The sequence below is a fragment of the Harmonia axyridis genome, chromosome 6, assembly GCF_914767665.1.
Source record: "Harmonia axyridis chromosome 6, icHarAxyr1.1, whole genome shotgun sequence".
Classification (NCBI taxonomy): domain Eukaryota; kingdom Metazoa; phylum Arthropoda; class Insecta; order Coleoptera; family Coccinellidae; genus Harmonia; species Harmonia axyridis.
In genome coordinates this window covers 21,952,487-21,970,427 of record NC_059506.1, presented here as the reverse complement: position 1 = coordinate 21,970,427, position 17,941 = coordinate 21,952,487, and the positions used below count along the sequence as shown (strand labels likewise).

The window sequence follows — 17,941 nt, the reverse complement described above, 5'->3', positions numbered from 1 at the left end:
GAATTTGGGCGGTATATACATATTATCAAATATTTTTCCGAATCAATCATTATTTGACTGACACAGCATTCAAAACAACCAATAACACTTAGGTTCTTAAAATCTTTTCTGTGGGAATACTGCATACCTTTCTCCAAGAAAATAGCGCATCCACCATGTTTTCCTTTTTCTCTACAGTATGAAGAAACCAGAACGTAACCAGGTGGAGTATATAGCATCAATTCCTCTTCTGATTTCCAATGTTCCGTTATGCATAAGATGTTTATTGCTTGATTTGATAATATATGTTGTAATTTCAGGAAAGACGTACCAATGGATTGAACGTTTTGATTGAGAAGACGGAAATTTTTTTTAGTGTTCATTATTTTATGATGTTGACTTGCATAGTGTCTTTCCGAAAAAAATTTCTGAAGTTGAATTCTCTCAATACAACACCATTCGGCCATGATTCTGGCATAGATAATTTCATATATAACATCTCAGTGGGTACTCCTATACTGAATGCTGAATTACTTCCTTTAGTGGGAAGCTTCTTCACTTCGAATTCATTGCTGCCTGTGGAATTTTGTAGAAAATCCATTATATCTTTTTCAATTATTTCATTACCAGAGATTCTTCCAACATAAAGCCATTTTCTTCGTAAGGCCCCTTTGATCTTTGACTGGGCAGTCACCTGTTTAGTTCCTGTACATATTAGTCCAGATTTTTGTCCCATTCGTTTTTTCTTCACAACAGTTGTCCAATCCGTATCATTTTTCTGTACATCGACCTTTATAGATTTCATAGTATTTCCGGTCTCCTCTTGTTTGTTGTTTACCACTAAATTAATTTTGTGTGATTTTACGTTTGGTGGTTTTAATCTATTTTTATTGAGCTCATCAGGTACCAATTTATCAGGAGTATTATATATCAATATCGGGATTTTAGGATCGTTAGTTACCGTTTCCGTATTATTATCATTCATATTTATGGGTCTGTCAGATGAATGCTCAACAAGTGTGGGAATATATTGTTTATTCACATTTTCTTGTACACGTTCTTGTTTACATTCCATATCATTTATTCGTTGTAGAAGCAATGTGTTATTCAATTTAAGAATTTCATTCTTTTCGTTTGAGGATTCCAATAACTGAATGAGAAAGTTGATTTTCATTTCAAACATTTTCTTTTCCATGAAGTCCATTTTATTCTCTGACACATCTTTATCTTTTTGTCCCATATTTTCATAGGACTCGCAACAGTTCACATGAAATCCGTCGATAAATTTGACGTTTTCCATCTTCTTTGCACAAGATTTATGCATAATTTCATCGCAAAAGGTGCATATCACTACACTACATTTTTTAGAACAGCATGCATAGTTTTTCTCGACTTTAATTCCCTCAAAAACATCACTATTTATATGCTTTTGAGAGCCCGCTTCTGACACGTCGTCACTCTCGTCCGCCATGGTTATAACTAGGACTGGGCCAAATACTGGCTTGGCTTCAATTGAAATATAAATTAGAAAATACTATCTCGCAGGTATTTGAAATATAAAATAAAACATATTTTCAAGTAGTGTATATGAAATATAAAAAACAGAATTGTAACTATTTTTATTGAAAATACAGATTAAAGTCAGGTCTTATGTGGATAGAATACAACTAATTCAGCTGGGTCAAATTAATCGGTAAAAGAAACAATTTCCTTTCACACAATTATTTCAAAGAGCATCTTAATGGGGAATGAATAAACCTGCTAAAGAAAACAATCTATCTACAGGTCTTGATGAGCATGAACTCGTGTTATATTGTGGGAACACATTTTTCATTTAGGACAGTGGTGAGCTTTTATATTCTATCTTTTTGGAAACTGACTAACTTCAACTTCATTTGGCATTCTATAGTTGATCAATGTTCCTGTTAACAAAAACAATGGGGCCTACTTGGCCCCAAAAATTTTCAACATAATCCCTGAACACCTAAAGGAAGAAAAAAGAATTAGACTATTCAAGAAACGTTTAAAAATGTGGCTTAATGGTGAAACCAGATGTATCATTAGCATTGATAAACAAAAAATTAACTTACCCGAAACATGACAATTATACCCTATGATGACGATATTAAACCAAATAAGACGCACACTTACCCGATAAGAGACAACAATTGGCATTGGCATGGAATACCGAATGAGACTTCCTGTATTTCGAGTCCTTTCATATGGTGGTGGATGGTAGTATCTGGGTTCGAAGCATCCAATTCTTCACTTGTACTTTTTTTGATTTTATAAATTTTGTTTCCTTTCTTTGCAGAACAGTTTTAGAATGTAAAATTAATTTAGTATCACGTACAGGTTAATATACTCTGTCAGTATATAGGTATATTACCTCTGTGATAAACTATGTTTATTTGTTGAAGTTCTCGAATAAACTTTATTATTATTATTATAATAAGGTCCTTGACTTCTTCATTACTATTGCTTCTTTTGCCTTCCCAGGCATTGATACATTTTTGTTAATTAATTCTATGGCATGAATAGCCATATAACATAGGTTTTGAATTCATCTATTATGATGCTTTCTAGCAACCAACGCATTTTAGATCTAGGGTGATAACATATGACACCAACAAGGCTCCATTCACTTCAAGTTACAGTTTAAAAAACTTATCAAACCTTCTTTCTGAATACTGTTCCAGTCGTGCTACAATAACTGAGAAATATCTCAAATTGGAATTCTGCAACCGCTCTAATTTAGTTCTTACGGATATTAAAGTAGGCCGAAGTTTGCCGAAGTAACAATTGTTGGTCTGAATATAATCTGAAGCCGTGCAATAAGTTTCAATACTTCAATTAATTTCTCCAAATATTCTAATTTTTTAGCCGTGGAAGTGTTTTCTTACCCAACTTATCCAATAGATAGACATTTATTTCAGATTCACTTCTCGTAAGCTGCAATATGGAATCATAATGACAGTTTCATTTTGTGGGACTGGGATATTTTAACTGAAGTCCAAAACAGCCTTTAATGACTCCAGCCAATTTGGGCCTTCTAGAAATATTCCATCACAAAGTACCGTTAGCAATTACTGCATAGTAAATCCTGCTAATACGAGAATCTTAGATGAAATTATTCATGGCTCTAGTGGCTGGCAAACTGAGGTGCCTGGGCAAATACACTACGCAAAAGAATTAAAGCACATTATGGAAATCTCAAATTTATTCTACAACTGAAGGTGTTCTCAATGATTATTATTTTTATCAGAATTATGCATGCATATGTTATCCACTTTCAACGTTTTTCTTCAATACAGATGTTTTTTCCCAGCAGGAATAAAAAAAGATGAGATTATCAGATTTTGAATGTATTGGCTCCATTCTGAAATTAGTTGTTCTCGATCAATTCTAGTGGTCAATAGATTTTCCTTCGTTTGAATTTCTACACTCGATCGTTATGCAACGCGAAACGCGCAATTTGACCCAAGAGGAATGTGCCCAAGCGGTAGTTTTGCGAGAAGAAGGGTAGACATACACAAGAATTGCAGACAGGTTTAGAGTTTTCCATACAAGTGTGTCCAGAATGTTGCAGCGATTCAGGGAGACAGGTATGAATGTCCGAAGACCAGGACAGGGTAGACCACGGGTAATAACTGCCATTCAAGAACGTTACTTGAGAGTTTCTTCGGTGAGCCAACGGTTTGCAACCGCTCGCCTCCTTCAAAATCAGCTTGAGCAAACTCTTGGGGTGCAAATTAGCACTCAGACAATAAGAAATGGCCTCAGAGAATATGATTTAAGGCCTCGTGTCGCGGCAAGAGGCTCAGCTGTTACCCAAGCCCATCGAAGGGCATGTTTGGATTTTGCGAGAGAGCATATGCATTGGAAAGAGTTCTCTTCACATATGAGTCTAGATTCTGCCTCTACCATTGTGATCAACGTTTCCTTGTATACAGATGTCCACATGAGAGATATGTTCACTGCACTCTTTCCCAATCAGCCTCTTCCCAATGTATATGCTCTCTCGCAAAATCCAAACGCGCCCTTCGATGGGCTGGGGTAAGAGCTGGGCCTCTTGCTGCAACACGAGGCCTTAAATCATATTCTCTGAGGCGATTTCTTATTGTCTGAGTGCTAATTTGCACCCCATTAGTTTGCTCAAGCTGATTTTGAAGGAGGCGAGCGGTTGCAAACCGTTGTCTCAACGAAGAAACTCTCAAGTAACGTTCTTGAATGGCAGTTGTTACCCGTGGTCTACCCTGTCCTGGTCTTCGGACATTCATACCTGTCTCCCTGAATCGCTGCAACATTCTGGAAACACTTATATGGAAAACTCCAAACCTTTCTGCAATTCTTGTGTATGTCTACCCTTCTTCTCGCAAAACTACCGCTTGGGCACATTCCTCTTGGGTCAAATTGCGCGTTTCGCGTTGCATAGCGATCGAGTGTAGAAATTCAAACGAAAGAAAATCTATTGACCACTAGAATTGATCGAGAACAACTAATTTCAGAATGGAGCCAATACATTCAATATCTGATAATCTCATCTTTTTTTATTCCTGCTGGGAAAAAACATCTGTATTGAAGAAAAACGTTGAAAGTGGATAACATATGCATGCATAATTCTGATAAACATAATTATCATTGAAAACATCTTCAGTTGTAGAATAAATTTGAGATTTCCATAATGTGCGTTAATTCTTTTGCGCAGTGTATAATTCTCTCTTACTAGTTTCATCTTCTGCTAATTACAGATTCAAGGCTTGACATGATTTTCAAGTTACTCGACTTGATTTGAAATCAAATCAAGTTGAAGTCAAGTAGTAGTTATTCAATATCAATTCAAGTCAAATATTTATTAATCAAGTACTCGAATCCTATCAAGTTACTTGATTTTAAGCAGTTTCATTATGTAGTGTCATATCAATAAAGAATGATGAAATGAGATGAAACCTTAAAAAAAGCACTTTTTTATTAGACTCATTGTATATAAGAACCAAAAATAGCAACTATTTCAAAATCGGAACACGAATTGAATCACTATAAATCATTACAAAATGAAAAATTGAAAAAAATACGTGTTATTATTGAGAAACCTCCAACCACTGTTTGATAACATAATTTTCCATCCAGGATCTAAAACACATGACGCATCTTATGGATTTGTCGCCGAATCTATTGCGGGTTTTTGTAACTTTCAAAGCAGCTCTGGTGATTTGTCTTTTAACTATAGCTGAAGATGCTGGCGGCCTGGCATTGATAAAAATTCTTTGGGCATTTTGGCCAAGTTTGGAAAAACATTTTCGTGCCTCTTGCACTATTCTAAAATATCTTCAGAACTGTCACTACATGGTACAGATATGAATTTGTCTATTTCATAACGCCAAGCCATTTCATTCACTCTATTTATAGAGATTCCCTGAATAAACTATATTTTGAGCTTTCATTCTTCATCTCTGTTGTATCTTCCGTATATATTTTGTTTCAATTATTTTCGACTATTGTATAAAACAGAAAACTAATGATCGCATAAGTGGATACATAAGCTTTTCTGTTTAATTTGTGTTTTTTTTTAAATTTCTCATTTCCGCTAAAGTTCTCTCCCCTTATAACTTGAGGAGTTTATTTGTTTCCAAATTACGTTTTCAATACATAACGTGTGGCTGGAAAATCTGAGGCGCCTAGGCAAACATAATTCCCTTTCACTAAATTCATCGTCTGCTTTATTTACTGGTAACAATACCTCTTCCTAAAAAAGATCCGAGGTAAATGTTCTAAGAATCGAAATACAAAATACTCCATCGTCAAGTATTTGAAATATTAAATAGGTACAAATAAAGTTTTTAAGACTTATCGTATGGCTGGTAAATCTAAGGTGGCTAGGCAAATATAATCGTCTTTCACTAGTTTCATCTGCTATAGATAGTAGCAGAGGAAATGTAAACGGCGCATCATACATTTCAATGTATGATACAAGAGAACAGATGAAAACCTCAGCAGAAAACTCTGTCTCCCTGTATCAGTGTAGTGACTGGTTTGTGTATACGTTTACAGAATGAGCTGACATATTTATATTGGAGGGCTTCCTCTTCACCTAAAAAAAAATTTCTCTATCGTCTCTCGTCACCAACGGTTGACGACTTTATAATTAAATACTCAAAACAAAAAAAAAGAACCAGAAAGGAGTTCTAACTATTAGTTTCGATTTTATTGATTTGAAGTTGAAGCGACCCATTCTAAAAAAGAATCTGAAACTGAATGGATAGCTTGGAAACCACCATGAAATGTATAAATTGGATAATTATTCACCAAGTGGTCAATGGTTTCTTCTACACCACACTCACATAGTGGGCTATCAATAGAATGCCATTTGAAGAGCGTACTATTACAACGACCATGACCAGTTCTAAGTCGATTTAAAATACACCGAATTTCCCTAGGAGGATTGAAACCTAGAACCTTTTCTGAAGGATCAACGATAAGACTTTTGTTGAAGACATTACAAGAACTCCATTCCGAACGTCAAATTTCCTTGTTGCTTTCATTAGATCGAAGGAAGGTATTAATCCATAGAGGTTTGCGTGATTCAATCTAGCAGTTCTAGAATCTGGGAGGTAAGATACAATTGGAAATAAGTTCGGGTAGAAATTAAATTCCCAAGATTTCTCTGCAACCTCACTACGAATATGAGGCGGAATTATATGTGATAGCACCTGTAACCAATGAAAAGGTGTAGATCTAATAGTTCCACTAATAATTCTCATAGAAACGTCAAGCTGTGCATCAATTTTATGAACATGGGCTCTATTGAACCAAACAGAACAACAGTACTCAGGAGCAGAAACAGTATTCAGGAGCTGCCGTACGAAGAGTGCTGGCATCAGCACCACATAAAGATAGTACTAATTTTTGAAGGATATTATTCCTCGACTTCAATTTCAAACGTGAATTTTTCAAGTGAACCTTGAAATTCAAAGAAGAATCAAGCTTAACTCCAAGATATTTGGGAGCATAATTATGATTCAAGACGGAATTATTGAAAGTTACATTCAATTTCCTATTTTTTTGTTGATTATTTAAATGAATATTTCCCTCCTGTCAAAAATTCTATGTAAATGGAGAACAATTATCGAAAATTACAGCGAATATTTCCCTCCTGTCAAAAATTATATATAAATTGAATGAAATTATCCAAAATTACAGCGAATATTTCCCTCCTGTCAAAAATTCTATGTATATGGAGAACAATTATCGAAAATTACAGCGATAATTGCATTGTAGGAAGCGAAACTGCACTGCGATAATTGTTCTGTTCATAGATGCATAGTTTCTATGCATCTTACACAGTTCGAATCTATGGCAATTCCATTCTACATCAGTTTGACAAGTGATGTAACAGTTTATTCGGGAAATATTCCCCCGAATTACACTCGTGCATCAAAATGACCGGATAATTTCGCATTCCAGCGTGTTTTCTTTGAAAAACCGCATTCGGTCATTTTCATTTTTGCAGAAATTTCTCCAAAAATGAAAATGAACTCATGCAGTTTTTATGACAACACGCTGTCATGCAAAATTATCGGTAATTTTGATGGACTTATCTATGGAATCTAGGTCACTTTAACAAGTTAACAGTTCCCCGAATTACACTCGTGCATCAAAATGACCGAATAATTTCGCATTCCAGCGTGTTTTCTTTGAAAAACTGCATTAGGGCATTTTCATTTTTGGAGAAAGAGCCCTCCACCTTTGGTGTCGGGCTCTTTCTCCAAAAATGAAAATGAACTAATGTAGTTTTTATGACAACACGGTGTCATGCAAAATTATCGGTAATTTTGATGCACTTGTGCAATTCAAATCAAATCAAATCAAATTCATTCCAACATAAATAAGATACAATGCAAAATACATACATATCAATCAAATAAAAGAACAAATGTTCTCTCCGTGGATGGGAAACACATCTAAGCACTGAAGTGCCTGTATTATGTAATCTCCACTCCACCCCCCGGAAAGAAAAATACAATTTTGAAATATATCATAGATCATTCATTTAAACATCACAGCTTATCTGATTTTTCATTATGAGATTCTTTATTTCTGCATAAAGTTATTTTTATTTTTTGTTTGTCTCAGATGGAGAGGAAGCATATTGTAATATTTTGGCCCAAGATGAAATACAAAACGCTGCGCATGTTTCTTTCCAAACAGTGGAATCTCAAGTGATTCACTTTCAACCAATCTTGTATTGTACTTCCTATTTAATTCTGAACTTGGTTGTGCCCTGGAGAACATATGTAGTAGAGATTGGTAAGTAAATAATTTTTTGATGTTAAGCAGGTTGGCCTCCCTATACAGTGCTTCCGTTGAATAAAGCCTATCTTTTTTGAGAATTATTTTGATTAGACTGTTTTGTGTAGTTTGCAGATTTTTCTGAAATTACTTGCGATAATTGCATTGTAGGAAGCGTAAATAGCCCTGCGATAATTGCACTGTTCATAGATGCATTGTTTCTATGCATCTTACACAGTTCGAATCTATGGCAATTCCATTCTACATCAGTTTGACAAGTAATGTAACAGTTTATTCGGGAAATATTCCCTCGAATTACACTCGTGCATCAAAATGACCGGATAATTTCGCATTCCAGCGTGTTTTCTTTAATTCTGCATTCGGTCAACTCATGCAGTTTTTATGACAACACGCTGTCATGCAAAATTATAGGTAATTTTGATGCACTTGTGCAAAAACTTACGAAAACAGGATACTTCTGTTTTATTCGGATTAGGACATAAGCGCCACTCAATAAAATAATTTTCCATAATTTTAAGATCTTCTTTTAGTATTTGAAATACCAACTAAATACAAAATACTTTTTCAAATGAAATTCGAAATACAAATACAAAATATCTATTTGTATTTTAATTACAAATAATAGTAATACTGCCCAACCATGCTCATAATCAATTTCAAATACAAAGAATAAAAATTGTTTCCCTGTAATGTATCTCCATTGGATTAACATTGCCAACAATTATAATCCTCGAAACTCCTCGACATACCTTCACACCAGATGAAAAGATACGCCTCTCCCCCAGTGTGTTTTCCACACTTATAATTCATTATTCAACAGAGAAATTTAATTCTTACGAGCGATTAAGAAGGGACCCAACTCCACTTGTTAACATAGCCCTTTGTGCGCGTCTTCCTCTCCGTTCACCCTCAAATTCCCCTCAAAAATTTGGTCCTGCAGGCTCGACCGTAAAATTGGGCCACTTTTGCCATCCGCCAGGGTTTGACTTCATTTTCAGCCTCTGTTGGCAGCCCCTCACGTGAGATGGATACGATTGGTTTTCAGTTCCTTGCACATTTCCAGCTGGAATTAATAAGTCCCCTTGCGAGCTATTGCGCTTCAACTCTTGACAAGAAATCGGACCGAAGTGATTGATCTCCATTATAACTGACGTATCTGCCTGGGCGGTAATTTGATTAATGGGCGTTTTTCGACGCCCGCCTTGGTTTAGAGGGTGTTTTTTTTTCGGTGGAAATTGAAAATTATTATGAGGAAGGTGTTTCTGTTTTCGGGTTGGTTTTTAGGAGGGGAAGATTTGGATATTTATGTTTGGTTTTGAATGATAAACTATTGGGTTCTTAGGGGGAGAGTGAATCGCGTTCGAAGAATTTAATCTGATTGCCTTAAATTGAGAGAATATGGCTGATTATTGATTTGATTAGAGCTGGTCGCTTATAGTCTCAATCTGATTTGTATTTGGTAGTGATGGGTTTTAGACTTTCAGATAAGAAAATAGTATATAGTTTGAAGAGGACTAGGCTTTTTTATGAATGAAACATTGTGTTTCTTTCTGTCAAAGCCATTGGATGAACAGAATATTTAAAAATAGGAGTTTTTAACTGCATCATTGGAAATCAATCAATTAGATAGATAAATATATTCTTTATTTCAAATTAAATTTTACACTAAGAAAAAATGAAATGAAATAGTGTCATTAAGTAATTCACAACCACATAAAATGATCCCCTAAATTTAAATGAATAATAAATAATAAATAATGATTTATTAAAAATGTCTTGATTTTTTATTTGAAAAATCTGTAATTTTGTATAATTTTAAGATCATTTGGCGAACTGTTTGAAGATTTTAATGCATCTCCTGTTAGAGATAACTTATGGTGTGGATAATTTATATTGGCCGTTCTAGTATTGTATGTGAGATTGGTGTTATTACTAAGAAATTCTATTTTGTTTTTATGTAGGTAGAGTAGGCACTCATGGAGTTATAGATAGACCATAGACTATCTTGCCTCTGCAGGAATAGCGGTACCCCCATATTAAAAATATTCTAAGTATTCTTTTCTGACTTATGAATACTGATTGTAGAGATGTACTCACACCCCAAAATATTATTATATATCTTAATAAAGATTCATAGTTAGCATAATATAAAACTTTTTTTATAATTTCATCTATAGGTATATTATGCACCACTCTGATTGCAAAGATCATTCTATTACGTTTTCTTAACAGATCCTTAATAAGTGTATTCCACTCCAGAAATTCGTGAATTATTCCTAAGAATACAGCATTCTCAACTGTGTTATAGACTTGGTTGTTAAAACTTACTTCTGCAGGTTTTTCTTTTAAATTGCTTGCTCTGAATACAATGACATTAGTTTTACTTGTGTTTATAACCAGATCATTTTTTGAAAACCAATTCTCTTCACAACTATACAGGGTGATTCACCGGGATGTCCTATTAGACGTTTATGGAAAACTAATCCTAATTTTAAGCTGAAAATTTGCATATTGGGGTTCGAGACAATGATCTTTCTTCCTGAAATATTTTCAGATCTCTACAACTTCCGGTTATACCGGAAACAGACTACTAGTTTCTTATTTTAAATGGCTCACCTAGAATATTATTGCATCATAAGAAAATTTCGGCAATATGCCATACCTTGGCTAAAAACTCAACGGTTCATTGGTTAGTGGGATTCTTATAAAAAAGATGGCGATGAGGACTCGCATTTTTTTTAAATATTTCGGCAGAAAAAGCTTCATTTAAAAAAGATTCTGCAAATACGTAGTATTATATCTCTACTTGATATCTCCTAATAATATCAATTCTTCAATTGAAAGTAGGATTGAGTTATCTTATACCTTTGAAATTGTCAGCGTGAAAAGTATACTGCTAGCCTTAATACAAAAAGAAAAACATGGAATGCGAAGCATTTTGGAAATGATTAATTTTGAGCGAGTCAAAGAATTCATTAAAATATTTACAATTATTCATTTGGATGCACATTAGTTTTAGGCACAATATGTCTAGACTAAAAATGAAGACTACTCACTAGACTATCCGACAGCAAAAAAAAATTCAGGGCATGCCATTTGGAAAAATTGACTTATTGACATTTTTTAGAGGTCATTTTGAAAGAATTGAAATGTCTTTCGGACTACCTGTAGAGTGATCCGTAAATTTGCAGAAGACTTTTCGGGAATCCAATAAAAAATAAATCGTACAATTATCTCGAACGATTTTCAAGATATTATCCTCAGTTTAAACTATTATAACCATGAAATTGGTCGAAAAAAGTGGCCTACGTCAAAGAGTAAAACAGATAAATGATGACGAGTGAGGCATTTCGAAATTAGAACTGCGAGATAATATGTATTTTGTTTGCAGAATAAAAGCCTTCATTATTATTTTTTTCGACATTCATGCAAAAAGCAAAACTTTATTGAACTATATTTAGTGAAAAAAGGAGTTCTTTATTGCACTAGTGCAATAAAGTTTTTATTGCACTCATCTGTCATTCTACTTCAACATGCTGTCATCATGACAAACATAAACGTTCAAACCCACCACATATCAGATATGCTGAGAGATTGGCAATACGTTTTAAACAGTTACATATTTTATATTATTTTGTATTAATGTTAGCAGCCAGAGATAAACAAACAATGCCTTCCCGATAATAACTCCTTAATCAAAACTGATCCGATATTAATAATAAAGTATTCAAGTTGCGCTTTTCATTTTCCTACACCTAGTGCCGCACCTCAATAAATCATTTTTTGCTTTTTGCATGAACGTAGAAAAAATGTTGATCAGTTTTGCATAGAACATTTTTTCTACGTTCATGCAAAAAGCAAAAAATGATTTATTGAGGTGCACTTTTTGCACTTGTTGCATAAATAACTATTATTATTATATTGTCGATTTCATCAGAATTTGAATGATTTTCCTAGCCCAAAAGTTATCGACTGATCGAGCACCCTTTACTCACCCTGTATTTAAAATAGCATATATTGGACGTAGCAAAATCCATCATTCCAAATAGGCATCGATTATTTTCCAATGGATTTCCGTTTCCTCAAAAATATTGTTCAAGAAAATGTTGAAAAAGTGGAATCGAATATCATCATGAATTCTATATTTCCATAACACATCGTTTTGCAGGTTAATTGAGTGATACAATGTATCAAAAACTTAAAAGCTCTTATGTTATATTTGCATGAAGGAGGAAATCTGAACATCAATATTTCATGTAATCGCGGAAAACAATTATTCCATCGATGATCTGAATACGGCTATGTTATAAAAATAATGTAATATTTTCGTGATTACTTTTCCTCGTGCGCCATTTACAACCCCCAGAGACCATTACAGTAATTCCACCATCAGCGTTTCGATGCATAATGATGATAAATAGTACGATATTCATGAAAAAAACTGTTGCAATCAGTTTAATCCCACAAATGGGGAGATTTCATGGCGGCACAATTTGGGATATCGTACCAATGTGGTTGAAATTATTTCTTATTCTGTAATAATATATTTGCTTTCTTTTTATGACTTGAATCGCTTGGAATACTCCCATGTTTTCCGAGAAATAACATTTTTATTATACCGATATTTTGCTCGAAAGGGTCGATGGAAAATGACTTCATGTTCTTTTCGTTTTAATCTCAATATTTGAAGAATGAGAAGATTTGCAAGACTGATTCTGAATAGATGATGACAACTGAAACTAAACATCATATCAATTTACCTTTTAGATTTAACACTTCACTAAATAAGTCTCAGGCCTATCCAGTAAAAACACATTTTTATTCTAAAGAATTCGACTTGGTGAGATCCATTGCTACATGACCTAAGACAGCCACGTCCCTCGCTTTGTCTCTTTCATGCACCCTCTTTTTGTTTCCGATTGAACCAGTAGCGTCAATTTTGACAACCAGCAGCACAACGTAAGCAGTGGATGCATTTTTTCCAGGATAAGGTTCGTTAAATAAAGCTGCTATAGTTCGCGTTATTTCGTAAATAATGCTATCATTTCCATACTTTCTTCTACGGAATACACCATTTTAATTCTACTACAAATATTCAATCGCTTTGACACACTTGTAACGTTCTTAAAAAATCACGATAGACTAAGGTAAATCAAAAAAGTCGTTAAATCCACGTGTTAAATTTTCGTTGGGCCACCCTGTATGATAAGAGACCGGGAGAGAACAGAATTATTGAAGGAACTAACAAACTGAAACAGAAATCAAACATTTTCTTATTCAAAACAGCTTATTATGATATATCGGGGTATTTAGATGATGTACCGGGTTTTTCACCATAATTTGACCCCCCCCCCCCTTAACTTTGTTAATAAAAGAGGCACAAAAAAATGCTTTCCACAAAAGTTTCACGAAATCGACTAATGTTTTTTAAAATGATTTCACAAAACGAAATATATACAGAGTGGGCCACATATTGATAGCAACTTCATTTTTTCAAATGGAACACCCTGTATATTTTTCTATATTTGACTAGCTCCTTTTCCTCTGAGTTCAAATATATAACATATATTTGATCTATATCTTTTATTCTGGGTACCACAGAGTTTCAAACTTTAAGAACCACCTGGCGTGGTCAGTAATCACTTTTCAAGTGGTAGGCTGCGATAACTCAAAATGGTTTTTTTTGAGTTATCTCGTTGGCAACGATATGACATATAGTCAAATTGCCAACGAGATAACTCAAAAAAGATCATTTTGAGTTATCGCAGCCTACCACTTGAAAACTGTCAGCTTGCATGCCAGGTGGTTCTTAAAATTTGAAACTCTGTGGTAGAGATAGGCCAAACATATGTTATGTATTTGAAACTCTCGGGGGATTAGTCGACCCCAGCCATGCCAAGGTCTGTGCTGGCATGGTTCACCGCAGCCTCCTCGGGGCGAGAGTTGGACAGTGATAGACCGACACTGACCAATGCGGTGCGACTCCCCATACCCTGCTGTAGTGTCGTGGCTTGGGGTATTGCACGGGGTTTACGATGCCAGGTATGCAAGGGATCAGCACTTCATGCCTGATATACCGACATGTGGAATCTGATGTCTGTGGTCATGTCTCGCGAGCAGAGGACACATGCCGGGGGATTTGGCTTAACCGCCTGAACCGAGTGTATGAAAGACACAATAAAAACTTTCCCCAAGACAAGGTGGAACAGCGTATGCCGAAGTCTGCGTGGCTAGTGGGAGGATCTAGTCCTGAATATGCGAACTCCAGATACCAGGCGACCTCTGGTTTAATTGGCCTTCCAGGGGCATGCGGGGCTCTGCCTCTGGTGACTGAAATTCCCTAGCTGCACGTGGGACTTCATATGGACCAGATAGAAAAAACTAAAGAAGGGTCTAGCACTAGCCCTAATGTGCTAATCGAGGAAGTGCAAAGCCTCGCTCAGCCTGAGGAACAGGGCGCAAGTCCTGACCCCATGGCGGAGGAAATGCTGCTGAAGAGCAGCGATGAAGAGGTCGTAGCTGGCCTCGAAAAGCTGACGGTCAGGAGACATAGACTCTCCGGGGCCGCCAGAAGAAGGATGAAGTTCCTTCTAAAGAAAGGGATGGCTCCTGACGATGCCAGGAAAGAAGCCTCCAAACCAATTGGTCCAAAGCAGAAAACAGGTCGAGGGACCAAGAGAAATAGGTCGGAGGACAGCACGCCTAGAAGCAAGCAGCCAAAGAGTGCCAAATGCGAGGCTTCAAAAGTCGCACGGTCCTCAGGAGGTGCCGGGGCTCAGGCCTCGGGTGCCTCCAAAGTTCAATCCTCGGGAGCTTCCGGGGCTCAGCCCTCAGGAACTCCCAAGGGTCCCGCATCAGGTGGGCCCACCTACAGCCAGGCTACCGCTGGTCTGAAGGTGGGGATAATGCACAAAAAATTTCCAGAGGTGATTTTGAAAATGGACAAACTAATGGCCATCAAAAAATCGCTAATGGAAGAGATTATTGCATTGGGGAACGAGGACGCCATAACGCCTACGTTCCACCAACTGCATATGAGGCCAGGCTGGCTTGGGCTGACATGCTCTGACAAAGCCACTGTGGAGTGGCTGAAGAGCATACAGCCAAAACTCAAACCCTGGGAGGGAGCTTATCTAAGGATAGCCAAAGAGGCAGAACTGCCTCACCCGGAGATCCTGGTCGGATATCTCCCCGACAGCCATGATCTCTCCAATGAGAAAATTCTCAAGGCGGTAGAGAATCAGAACGCAGGGCTCAAAACCTCCAGCTGGAGAGTCCTTCGAAGGGGACCATCAGGACCCATGCTCGAGATTGTCATCTCGGCTGATAGAACATCGGTCGAGAGACTTAGAGCAAAGAATTGGCAGATAAATTACTTTTTCGGCCAAACAAATCTCCGCCTTAAGGGACCAAAGACAATGGCCGAGAGGAGAGGAGCTTCTCAGGCCCCAACCTCTGGTCCGGCGTCGAAAAGGCCCAAAGGGGAGGTAAAGAAGAAGGTGGTGAAGCCTCCAGGAAATGAAGAGGCCATAAAACTGACCACCAGCTCTGGGGGGAGGGCTGATCCGCAAGGGCGTGATAAGGGGGGGTCCGACGGAGAAAAACCGGCGGTCCCTTCCGAAAAGCCTAGCGGACAACCTACCTCATAAGGAGTAGATGTCTGACATGCCTTCAGATAAACCTCCAGAACTCGAAGGCAGCCTCTAGTGCCTTATGCTGGAGAACATCTAGAAGGCATGTTGACATAGGGCTGATACAAGAGCCCTGGATCAATGGAGGCCAAGTAAGAGGCCTACCAAACAAAGTATATCAGACGATATACTGCGATAAGGCAGTAAGTCCAAGAGCCCTAATAATACTCAGAAGGGGACTAACCTGTCTTCCACTTACAGAGTTCCTGACAAGGGATCTTGCTGCGGCATTGGTTGAGGTGCGAACTGAGAACATCAAGAGGCAGCTTGTTATCGCCTCAGGATATTTTCCAGGAGACGCCATCAGCCCACCACCGGAGGAAGTACAACGCCTCATCGAATGGTGCCGCATAGAGAAGAAACAACTTATTCTGGGCTGCGATGCGAACGCACACCACAAAGTATGGGGCAGCACAGATATAAATCATAGAGGTGAGGATTTACTTGACTTTCTACTAACATAGAGATAGTAAATGTGGGTAATAGTCCAACCTTCATGAATGCGATCAGAAGGGAAGTAATTGACCTTACACTGGCGACACCTTTTATTGCGGGGATGGTCAAGAACTGGAGGGTCTCAGAAGAGCCATCCATGTCAGACCATATGGCAATAGAATTCAACGTTGAGCAACTGCTTCAGCTGATGTTGAGTGCAGGATACCCAGGAAGACAGACTGGGAACTTTACATAGCCCACATGAGTTCTGATCTAAAGGGCCTGAAATACAACATCAGCTCCAATGAGGATCTGGAGAACGCCTCTGCTCACTTCACATCATGTCTGAAGAGGGCATTTGAAAACAGTTGTCCACTCAGGAAGAAAACGATCTCCAGAGACGTCCCCTGGTGGAACAATCATCTTGAAAACCTCAAGAAAATTGCTAGAAAAGCCTTCAATAAGGCTAAGCGAGAAGGCAGCTGGAATGCCTACAGACTAGCCCTGACCAACTACAACAAAGAGGTCAGGAAAGCCAAAAGGCAGTCCTGGAGAAGCTTCTGTGAGGGAATAGATAAAACGGCCCCAGCAGCTAGACTTCAAAAGGTACTATCTAAGGATCACTCAAACCCAATTGGCCAAATAAAGAAGCCATGTGGGGAATTTACGAATGATCCTCAAGAGAGCCTAAGAGCTCTACTAGAGACTCACTTTCCTGGCTCCAGGCAGATTACCAGTGAAGATGGGGCCCCCGCTGGGGAAGTATACAACCCCACCAGGTGGGATTCTCAGAAAGCTGGTAGACTATTCACACCAGAAAGAATTGAATGGGCGATAAAGAGCTTTCAGCCCTTCAAATCAGCAGGCATGGATGGTATTTTTCCAGCCATGCTTCAGAAAGGTGTTGAAGTACTTATAGCCCCGATAACTGAGCTCTTCAAGGCCAGCTTTACAAGGGGCTATATCCCGAAATCATGGAGGGAGGCGAGGGTAGTATTCATTCCCAAAGAGGGTCGAAAAGGCTCCCCAGAGCCTAAATCCTATCGACCCATATGCCTCACCTCCTTTCTATTGAAGACCATGGAGAAAATAATTGAACATACGAGGCAGTGTAAAACTCCACAGCAAACAGTTTGCTTATAGGGCGGGTAGATCTACTGTAGACGCCCTTCATCATCTTCTTAGAGAGGTGGAAGGCACCCTCAACGCAAAGGAGATTCTGCTTGCAATGTTCGGTGATATCGGAGGGGCCTTTGACAATACCCTACATACCTCCATATGCAATGCAGCCAAAAGGAAAGGGATAGAACCCTCCACTGTTAAGTGGATATCAGCTATGTTGAAAGGACGAACCGTTACAGCCTATCTGGGAGAAACCGAAGTGACTGTGCTGACGTGCAGGGGATGCCCTCAGGGAGGGGTTCTATCACCCCTGCTGTGGAGCTTGGTCATGGATGGCCTCTTGGAGAGGCTTACAACAGGCGGATTTAACGTGCAGGCTTACGCCGACGACATAGTGGTGACGG

General features: G+C 37.8%; 1 protein-coding gene across 1 annotated transcript in view; it reads right to left on the bottom strand.

Moving 5' to 3' along the window:
• LOC123682957 overlaps nt 1–17,941 on the bottom strand; it is a 129,021-nt gene that overhangs the window by 46,330 nt on the left and 64,750 nt on the right. The window lies entirely within an intron of this gene.